We start from the raw sequence: 11,159 nt of genomic DNA, 5'->3' as shown, positions 1-11,159 counted from the left end.
ACGTACTTATTTCCTTTCCTTCAGATCATGCCTGCTTCTGTGATTTCTCGTCATAAGTGCCTAAACAACTCTGATTTGTTTTGTTCTATCTGTGGCAGTTTCACCAACCCCAGTCAAAGGACAAACATTAGCGCATTTGTCAGGCAAGCCTATTTTGGACATTTTAAAGTAAAACTTGGTGATGAGAATAAGTCTTGGGTCCCTCACGAGGTGTGCAAGCAGTGTGTTGAGAGTTTACAGATGTGGACCAACCGAACACGTGATCAATTGCCATTTGGTATACCTATCGTTTGGCGAGAGCCCAGAGATCATTCAAGTGACTGTTACTTTTGTATAGTGAAAACATCAGGATATAGCAAGGAAAATACATGTAAAATAGAGTATCCTAGTCTACCATCAGCTATACGCCCAGTGCCTCATTAAGCTGAAATCCCAGTGCCAGTTTTTATTGAACTACCCTCTTTCAAAAAACAGGAGTATGGTGAAGAACTAAGTGACAGCAATCATGAAGATTTTGAAACTGAAGACGACTCAGTTCATAAGGGATTTGATCAGCATGAATTGAATGATTTGGCACAAGACTTGGGACCATCCAAAAAGGCTTCAGAACTCCCAGCATCAAGACTGCACAAGAAAAACTTGCTTGAAAAAGGAGCGAAGGCATCCTACTTTCGATCAAGAGAAAGTGCATTTCTGCAGTACTTTTGAAGTGATGGTGGCTTTGTGTGTTGCCATAACATGCATGGTTTAATGGAGGAATTGGGAATACTGATCTATAATGCAACTGAATGGCGACTGTTCATCGATAGCTCAAAGTGTGTCCTCCTCCACAGTGGCAACTTATTTGGTGCGGTCCCAATTGGCCATTCAGTTTGTTTTCATGAAGAATGTGAAGACATAAAGACAGTCATTGATCTGTTGCAATATCACAAGCACAATTGGGTCATCTGTGTTGACCTTAAAATGGTCTGCTTCCTTCTTGGTGAGCAACACGGATACACCAAGTATCCCTGTATTCTGTGTATGTGGGACGGCAGAACTCATGAGAAGCATTGGGTGGACTCAAATTGGCCTCCAAGAGCTGACCTCAAACCTGGTGATCCAAACATTCTACATGAGCCACTTGTCGACAGAAAGAACATTTTATTCCCACCTCTGCACATAAAGCTGAAGTCTCATGGAGCAATTTGTTAAAGCTTTGCCAACTGAAGGAGACTATTTCAAGTATCTCATTTTGGCATTCCCAGCCTGTCATTTGAAAAGATAAAATACCTTAATATGTATGTTTGGTAGCAGAACTTTACTACTTGTACACAATTTGACTTACAGTAACAATAGATAGCCTTTATATGAATAAACTAATTCTAAATAAATAATATATTCAGGTAATTTTTTTTCTTTATTTTCCTTTGTACATACACTTTGTATGATTTTTGGGACAAAGGGAGGGTATCCTGTACCTTAAAAAGTGGACGTGATAGAGAAAAATTGGGGTCATTTTTGGATTCACATGCCAAAAGTTCATCAAAAACAAGTGTCATATCTAATTCAACAAAACTTGTGTTCTCCAGTGATATTCGATGACCTGCTGTGTGGAGTATGTATCATGGAATGCAACCCAGCAGTTTAAAACAAAAAGTGGTTCTGTGTATACTGATGTGGAAAGAGCTTCAAAAGACAGCTGATGAGCTGCAAGTTTTGAGTCACCTGCGCAGTAGGGTGATAGTCACAGAGATCCAGAACCACAAAAGAGCACGCACACCCTGTGGAAGGAGCAGCAGATCAGGCCAGAATGTGCGACTCAGGGTAGGCATCAGTATGGGCTTCGAGTTTATTTGTAAGCCTTTACAATGAGAAAGTACTGATGTGTATGTATGTGCCCTCTGCTCCCCTCCTCTTCCCCCAAAAGGGGTTCTGCCCACTCTCAGGAGCCACCTTTCATTAGGAACAGAGCAACCTCTCACGATAACACCCATGAAGCGTCTATGATGGGCCAGGCTGCCCACGTGGGACATACTACATGTGTTTATTTCCTGGGAGGCTTCTCTTAGCTCTGACTTTTTAAAAGCTACTAGTAACCTGCAGAGTCTAATGGCTCTTGGTTTTATGTTTCTAACCCATCGCCTCCCAACTTTCGTGAAAATCCTCTATTTCAATCACTCTGTTGCTCATATTACTATTTTGCTGCTCACAGACCCTCCAGGACTTTCTTCTCCCTGAAGCTTCCTCTGCTAGTCCTCTGCACCAGCAACTCTTTTCTGGAAGGAACAACCATTTTTGTAGATTGCCCATGGACTTAGAGCAGTGCTGCTCATAAACTGAGATTTAAAACAACAACATCTATGCCCTTTTACCTCTGCCAGTTTACCAGGCTTCCCCAAAATGGAATGACACCATCGATAATTCATAATGAACCTCCAAATAAACTAATAATATAAACCACACTAATAAAACACTGTAAGTCTAGAACAGCACTAATGACCGCAGAGTGGTTACAGTATTAATGATCTCCCTGAACTCTTCATCCAAAAACATCCCACAGCACTTTACGGTTTTAAGATAATCAAGAAGCCTTTGCCCTCTTCACAACCAATTTGCTGGCTGTTCCCAGAAAGCACAAGTGGCCAGGATAGGAAATGTGTGCCTCAAACTGGAAAATTACAAATATGTGAACCAGCTCTTGAAATTCCCCTTTGCACTGGACTAGGGCCAGGACACCAAGTTTTCTATTTCCAGCCATGCATGAAAGATGCGTGGGGATTTTTCTAATCTAAGACCCACAGGCCTTTTCACATTGACTTCCAGGGGGCAAAGCACTGAGGGAAAGCCTGTTTGCAACAGTTTGACTTGTATATCTTTTTATTTATTTAAATGTTTCATAACAGTTAACTGCACTTGTTATTTGCCTGCATCCAGTTAAGAATTAGGAGAAGAGATTAGAGTTCATTGTTATTTTTTAAGTAAGGGTTTAAATTATAAACCTGACAAAATGAATCTACACAAAGTCTGAAACTGAGTACTAATCAAAGCATTAAGTACCATCAGATCTGACATCTCACTATACATGAGCTTAATACGAAAACACTCTGTCAAGTCAAAAGAACTTTGCAAATATAACACATTATTTTCAAGGCTATTATAAAAGGTCTAACAAGGACTTTGACCTAAGCATACTGTAGAGCTGTAAATGCAGCACTGGCAAGCACACACAATTTTTTAAAATTATGACTCATTGTTGTCAATACGAACAATTCATGTAACAGCTGTTCATGGGCCAAACAGTAACGTTTGAGATGGACTTACCAGGAAGAACCTCCAATTTTCTCAGCCTGTTTCCTTCCCCCCTCCCCTTGGGCCCCAAAGTGAAAGAGGATGACTAAGTGGATCAGCTGTCTGTCACACCATGTGTGTGTGTTTGCGTGCACACGTGCGCAAACCAGCGTGTGTAGCCATCACGCTCTCCTTTAAGGAACCTGCACCAAAAACACCGTAAGGAAGGAGCAGAGCTGAGTGTCAGAGGTGACTTCCAATCAGGATATCCCACCTGGAAGCAAGCCAGCTTCCCCTCCTTTGAATTAAGCAAGAAAGACAGGACCTTTCTTATAAATGAACGGACAATACTGCTGGCACAGCCGCTGCTGGCTTCTGCCTTCAATATGACTCCTACGTCATTTGGTAGCAAGTGAATTCATGAAAAAGACCTAGTTTTGCAACCAAGTCTGAATTTTCCAAACAGTGGCGTTAAGCTGTTGAGCCATTCTCCTTTTTTAGGAAATCAGTTTTAATTATTTTTTAATGATTACACTCAGGAATTGTGAGAGCTAGAGCAGTTGCATATACTGCTCATGAGAAAATGTGTTGGTAAGACCTTTCTAACAAGTACCTGGGTGTTATTTAACAACAAATGATAATATTTAAGTGCTATTTAAAATGTTCGTACACTTTAACACAGAAATCCTACTTCTAGGAATTTATCCGAAGTAAGCCTTCATAATGTCACAGAGATCTGGCTACAAGAATAATTTTTATAAAATAATAAGAAAGAAAAATTTAAAAACACCTTACAGACTCAGTAATGGCCACTTACATTAACTAGAATCAATTCATACAGTCTTGAATTTTGCACTTATTAAAGGATGGGTATGTTTATTAAGAGGAATAAAGCAAAAGTGTTTCTAATTTTATAAATTTATATTTTTTGTAAATTTATATATTAGGTGTATTCACATATTATGTGTATTGAATATGTATAGGAGAGAAAGACACACACACACAAATTAAAAGTCTATTCCCCAAAATATTAACAATATATGTTACCTCTGAATGCTGGGATGGTAGGCGATTTTAATTTTCTTCTTTTTGTGTATCTGCATTTCCTACAGGAAAAGGCCTTATTTTTATAAGACATTTTTTAAGTTGTGTTAAAAATTTGTAAACCTAGAGAAGCAAAGAACAATTTTTGTTTCAGTTTGGTTTGGTTATTGCTATTATTAATTTTTGCTTATTTTTTGTTTGCTGGCTGTTTTACAGGTCAGGTTATTAAGACACATGTAACTTATAAACAAAAGGGATTTCTCCCAAATCAATTTCCAGATTCTTCTGTTTTGCACGTTTTTCTGCTGACCTGATGAAACAGTTCTCCCCTGCATTGGGGAAGGAACACACCCAGTTTGCAAGTCAGGATAACACAGCTGAGCTCTCCAACCTGGGCAAGGAGTCGGGGTGTGGGAAGGGCCACTGGGAACACAACATGGCTGCAGTTCCACACGGATTGGGGGTCACCATCCATCTCTCAGCTTCCCTAATTGTACGTCCTTATACCATTAGGGTGATAACCTTACTCTGCTGCTCCCATGGGGTCACGGGGTAATTCTGCTGACATACACACTAACACGTATGCACAATTAAGCCATCTTTTCATTTTCCAAGCAAGCACAGACAACCAACCCCCTGACAACAATCAGATCATCTCGTGCTACCACAATAGTATGCTACTAGAGACCCATCTTTCTACTCAAAAAAATTCATTCTCACAAAGAGAAGGATGAACTATTCTAACCTGTCGTTTTCTTCCTTTACATCATTTTTTCCTTTTAGGTCACTTCCAAAATAGGAAGGTAAATATATGTTTTAAATCACCTGTGGTGGCATTTTAAATTATGTCATTTCTTAAAGAAGAGGGAGGAGAAGGAAGAGGAGGGGGAGGAGGAAGAAGAAAGGAAAGGATGGGGTCAGGAAAGGAAAGAAAAGGAAAAGACAAAGAACCTCAGTGATTATCCTTCTGGTTCCTTGTCCATAGAAGTCCCACCTGTGAAGGCTCCTCCTTGGTGTGGACAGACTAACAAGCAATCTGGCAATTCGGGAAAGAGCCATATGGACACATTTGTGCTTCACTAAAATAATGCTGCTCATTTTGATTTACTCCTTCAAAAGGAACATGCTCCCATGTTGAAGGCTGACCTAAAAATCTCCTTCATAAAAATTTAGAAAGTATATCATTGCATGTTTAAAAGTAAAGACCCAATGTGAGAAGTGGTATTCTATAGTTCATTAAGAATTGATGGAAAGGAAGGAGTAAAACTGTCATTATTTGCAGATGACATAATACTGTACATAAAGAACCCTAAATATTTCACCAAAAACTACTAGCACTGATACCAGTCAAGTGTCAGGATACAAAATAAATATCCAGAAATCAGTTGCATGTTTATACACCAATAATGAACTATCACAAAGGGAAACTAAGAAAACAATCCCGGTTACAATTGCATCAAAAAAATTAAATACCTAGGAATAATTTTCACCGAGGAAGTAAAAGACCTGGACTTGGAAAATTATAAGACAATGAAGAAAGGAATTTATGGACAGAAAAAAATAACTTCATTAAAATGGTCATACTACCCAAAGCAACCTATAGATTAAATACTTCTTATCAAGATACCAATGGCGTATTTCACAGAACTAGAACAAATATTCCCAAACTTTATATGGAACCAAAACAACCTCCATAGGTACAGTAATCTTGAGAGAGAAGAACAAAGTTGGAATCACGATACCTACTCTCAAACTATACTACCAGGCCATAGTAATCAAAACAGCATGGTACTGACTAAAAACAGACATGTGGACCAATGGAACAGAACAGAGAGCCAGAAATAAACCCATACCTTTATGGTCAATTAATATTTGACAAAGGAGGCAAGAATATATAATAGGGTAAAGATAGCCTATTCAATAAATGGTGTTGGGAAAATAGGACGACTACACGCAAAAAGAAAAAAGAAAGAAAGAAACTAGACTACCTTTCTACACCATCTACAAGAACACACTCAAAATGGGTTATAGACTTAAATGTAAGACTAGAAACCATAAAAACTTTACAAGAAAATATTGGCAATAAAATCTCTGACTTTTTTTTAGCAATATTTTATTCTGATGTATCTCTTCAGGGAAGGGAAACGAGAAAAATAAATGGGACTACATCAAACTAAAAATTTTTGCACAGCAAAGGAAACCATTAACAAAATGAAAAGACAACCCACTGAATGGGAGAACATATTTGCCAATGATACATCTGACGAGGGGTAATTCCAAAATTAATAAAGAACTCAAAGAACTCAAGACCAGAAAAATCCAATTAAAAAATGGGCAAAGGATCTGAATAGACACTTCTTCAATGAGGACATACAGAAGGCCAATAGACATACGAAAAAATGCTCAACCACACTAATCATCAGAGAGATGCAAATTAAAACCACAATGAGGTATCGCCTCACACCTGCCAGAATGGCTATTATGAATAAATAAATAAACAACAAGTGTTGGCCAAGGATGTGGAGGAAAGGGAACCCTGGTGCACTGTTGGTGGAAATACAGACTGGTGTAGCCACTCTGGAAAACAGTATGGAGGGTCCTCAAAAGTTAAAAATAGAACTGCCTTATGACCCAGAATGCCACTTCTGGAAATATATCCAAAGAAACCCAAAACCCTAATTCAAAATAATATATGCACCCCCATGTTTACTGCAGTGTTATTTACGACAGCCAGCCTTTCAAGCAGCCCAAATGTCCATCAGCAGATGAGCAGATTAAAAAAGCTGTTAATTTACAAAGTGTAATACTATTCGGCTGTAAAAAAGAAGGAACTTTCACCCTTTGAGAAACACAGCATGGATGGACCTGGAGAGTATTATGCTGAGTGAAATAAGCCAGCCAGAGAAAGACAAGAACCGTGACATTACTTACATATGGAATCTGATGAACACAATAAACTAACAAACAATATAAACAGACTCATCGATACAGAGAACAGACTGACAGCTGTCAGAACGGAGGGGGTTTGAGGGGCTGGTAAAAAAGGTGAAGGGATGAAGCAAAAAACCAAACAACTCATAGACACAGACAATAGCATACTGATTACCAGACTGGGAAGAGGTAGAAGAAAGAGAGGGAGGCATAAATGGTGACGGAAGGAGACTTCACTTGGGGTGGTGAACTCACAACTCAATATACAGGCAATGTAGTCCAGAACTGTACACCTGAAATCTGTGTGATTTTATGAATCAATGTCATTCCAATAAACTCAACACAATTTTTTAAAATACAGGAATACCGAAGGAAGTAAAATAAGATTCAGAAAAATCTTTATTAAAATGGAATTTATATATCTTCCCCTGTGCATACTGTGCGGAATCCCTTCCCCTGTGTTGCAGGAATTACGAGGGATGTAAAAGCTGCCATATAGCGGATGTTTCGCAGTCGTTCCCTCCGCAGGTACTTGAGATGAAAAGGAACGCTACAAAGCTATTGTTCAGAGGACACGGGGGACAGGCCTGGCTCTGGAAGGAGCTAGAGGCAGGGAGGAGAAAGCACAGGCTGTTACCCCGCCCCACCCCTCCTCCACCCACACACCTGACAAGGTCAAGGGCCCCCTGACCCCTCCCTCTGCACGCACACTAATGCGCGGGAAGCCAGGGCGCCTGCCTCTCACAGCGCATGCTCATTCAGGACAGAGTCCACCGAGGATACTCCCCAAACCCTAGCAAGCCAAGGTCATTTACATTCAGGAGAGAAACGAATACTAATTTTAAAAAATGCTGTTTCACGTCAACAGGTTAAAACTTCAGAAGCTGTTTCAGAGGTTTTCTCCACTAGCCCTAAGCTTTTCAGACGGACGCCATGGCGGCCAGACGCCACGTGGGCGCTGGTGCACCGGTGACGTGGATGGTTCCAAACCTTGGGGGGTGCGGGGGGGGGGGGGGGAACTGCCCGGTGAAATCTGAGACCGCAAATGGTAGGCGGAGGATTTTAAGAGGAAAAGGAAATTACGTCGAGTCGATGTCCGCACCTGCCCGCCAGACAATTAAGTTTCTAAGAGGTCCATGGCCTTTCGTTACACTACACTGCGCCCCCGAAGCGCCCGCTTCCGGTTCTGTGACCGGAAGGCACATGTCCAGGCCCGGAGGGGCGGAGCCTCCAATCGCCTGGAGTTGGCTCCCAGGTCACCCCGCGCGCAGTCTCGCAGTCTCACAGCCTCGCGGTCGCAGTCTCGCGTGACCTCATCAGGGCGCTGCTCTTGTGTTCACGTGAAGAAGTCAGGCTGGCAGGACCACTTACGGGTATTTATTGGGGACGCACCAGTTTCAGCCAAACCGGTGTTTGGGTTTTTTCTTTTTTGGGGAACATAAATAGGCCCTAAAGGAAATACCTCGTATCGTGTCTATCATGTTCTCAAAGAATAACAGTGTTTCGTAAGGTCAGCGGCCTCCTGGCTTGTGGCTTTGTGGTGGTCCTCTTACGGGAAGCAAGTTCTGGTCTAAACTAGAGAACGCGTGGGTTATCGAGCTGCTCTAACCCGAGGAGAGCTGCTTTGTTTTTGCCGTTTGTGTGGTTTTCTTCGTTGATTTCAAACGTACCTGGAGTGTGGTTCTCCGGCGCATAGGGTGAAGGACCTGCTTCTGAAAGTGTGGGCGGCCCCTCCAGTGGGAGACGGGGAGGAGGGGCCGTGCCTCCTTTAATAAGAAGAGAGGGGCCAGGTGGGCCCAATTCTATGAATTTACTTATTTCTTACAAAGACTTCAAGACCTCAGCGACGTATTCTGACCCAAGGCATCTGTGAGCTTTTCACCGTCAGCGGGTCTACTCATTGCAGCTTGTTCCCATGGCAGGGATTGCACTGGATGAGGTGGGAGGGGACCAAGTGCACGCACGTGCTCACGATTTTAGGGATTGTGGCCCCGGACTGATCCCCTCGTAGAGGCTGCTCTGGGTTTGAGACCTTGCAGTAGCAATTCCTTTCTCCCTGGCTTCGAGAAAGCAAGTCGCTACTGGTCTGATCGGGGCACGGAAAACACCGCAATTGCCCTGGGCTGGCCTAGCCCAGCCCCGGAGTCACCTGCAAGGACTGCCAGGGGGCTTCAGCTGACTATAGGAGTTACCAAGAGCTGGGGAAAATGTTGGGAGTCCACCTACCCAAGTGGGGTGGAAAGTCCATCGGCTTGGAATCAGCAAGTCAGGGGTTCAAATCCCAGCTCTTCTACTTAATGCAGGATTGAACCTCAACTGTCTCGTCTAGAAAAATGAGAACTAAAACCTCGCTCTCATGCTAATTATGAGTTATCAAGAAATAATTCCTGAGCGCTCCCATGTGCCACTCATCTATTGTAGTAATTTTATAACTACTAACTTAAATTCTTACCATGTGTGGGGCACTGAGCTAAGGGGGTGGCATGTTTTTTTTTTTTTTTTTTTACTGCATCTTTGAAACAAGCTCTTGGATTACCCTCATTTTACAAGTGAATAAACTAAGACACCTAAAGGTTAAGAAATCCGCCCGGGTTAACAACACTCAGGAATTCTGACAACAGAATCCAGGTTTTCCTGGTATCCTGAACTCTTAATTGTGTTTTATAAGGCTCCCTGCTGAACGCTGCCTGACAATTAGTGATTCCTAAGTACCGCTTCTTCTGAAGAGAGCCCGTTTCCCAATTTTAAGAAATTAAGTCTTACTAAAACTTAAAAACCTATTGTTATTCTCCCCTTAAATCCAGAAAAATCTTAATAGGGGGAGAGGGAGGGGGATTCACAACCTGCTCTACTGGGAAGTACCCTGAGCAACGGCCTGGTGGTAGCCCTCTCTGTGCCAATCACCATAAGTAATACTTAGAGGGCTGGTATCTCATCTTTTCAGTGACCCTAGGAAGTACAGTCTCACGCACTTGTACTAGAAATGCCTGCGCTTGATGGCTCCGATCCCAGTATTGCAATTAGTATTTGCCTCCAGCGTCCTGCAGGACCCCTGAGCAGAAAGCCATTGCTTCACCGTCTAAGCAAATCCAGTGTATTTTGCTGCCCCCTTGTGGTCATCTTAATTTTCTCGCTTTTGAGTGGATTAAAACTCCAAACTTCCCTTCAGAGGACTAAGTATGTATTCATTGTGCCATTATGTTCCATGTTAAAAAAAAAAAAAAAAAAACGTATACACTTGCACGCTGGATTTTAATTGAGGTACGACTGACACCGTGATGATCGAATTCTCAACTGCACTTTAAAGGGATGTTTAGATGGAAACTTCCACAATGTGAAATTCTTTCTTTCTGTCCAGAATTTAGTATTGGAGTGTGATCATTCACCAAATTACTGTCATAAATACAGCCTCATACTGAAAGGGACAAAAGGAGAAATACAAATTTATCATTGTATTATCTGCTTTTTATGAAAAGGTTAAGCAATTTCAGTATTTTAAATTGAAAGAAGGCACCAGAGAGAAATTATGAGTGACTTTAATATAGTCTGTTCATCAGTGCTGTACATATCTAGGCAGCTCAAGCATGGCTGATTGGTAGGGACAGAAAAAAAATGAAACAATAAAATACGACTAAATAAGTGAACTGATCAAAATACGCCTGGAAATTCTTTATTGACTAGTTTAAAATCAAGTTAGTTCATTTAAACATTTATCAACCTCTTCCCTAGAACTTTTCAAGGCTCAGTCATATTCACACCACCCCCAAAACATACCCTAACATTAATAGGATTTTTTTCCAGAAACACCAAATATGTTAAAAACAAGTATTTTTAAGAACTACAATTGTGAATCCCAATTGCTCACTTAATTTCATCAATTATGTTCTGCAACTGTAATTGAAACAGTGTATAAT

Source organism: Furipterus horrens, unplaced genomic scaffold (assembly GCF_987537825.1).
Source record: "Furipterus horrens unplaced genomic scaffold, mFurHor1.1.pri manual_scaffold_11, whole genome shotgun sequence".
In the NCBI taxonomy this organism is placed as follows: Eukaryota; Metazoa; Chordata; class Mammalia; order Chiroptera; family Furipteridae; genus Furipterus; species Furipterus horrens.
The sequence above is the reverse complement of the archived record's forward strand: the minus strand, read 5'-3'. Positions refer to the sequence as shown.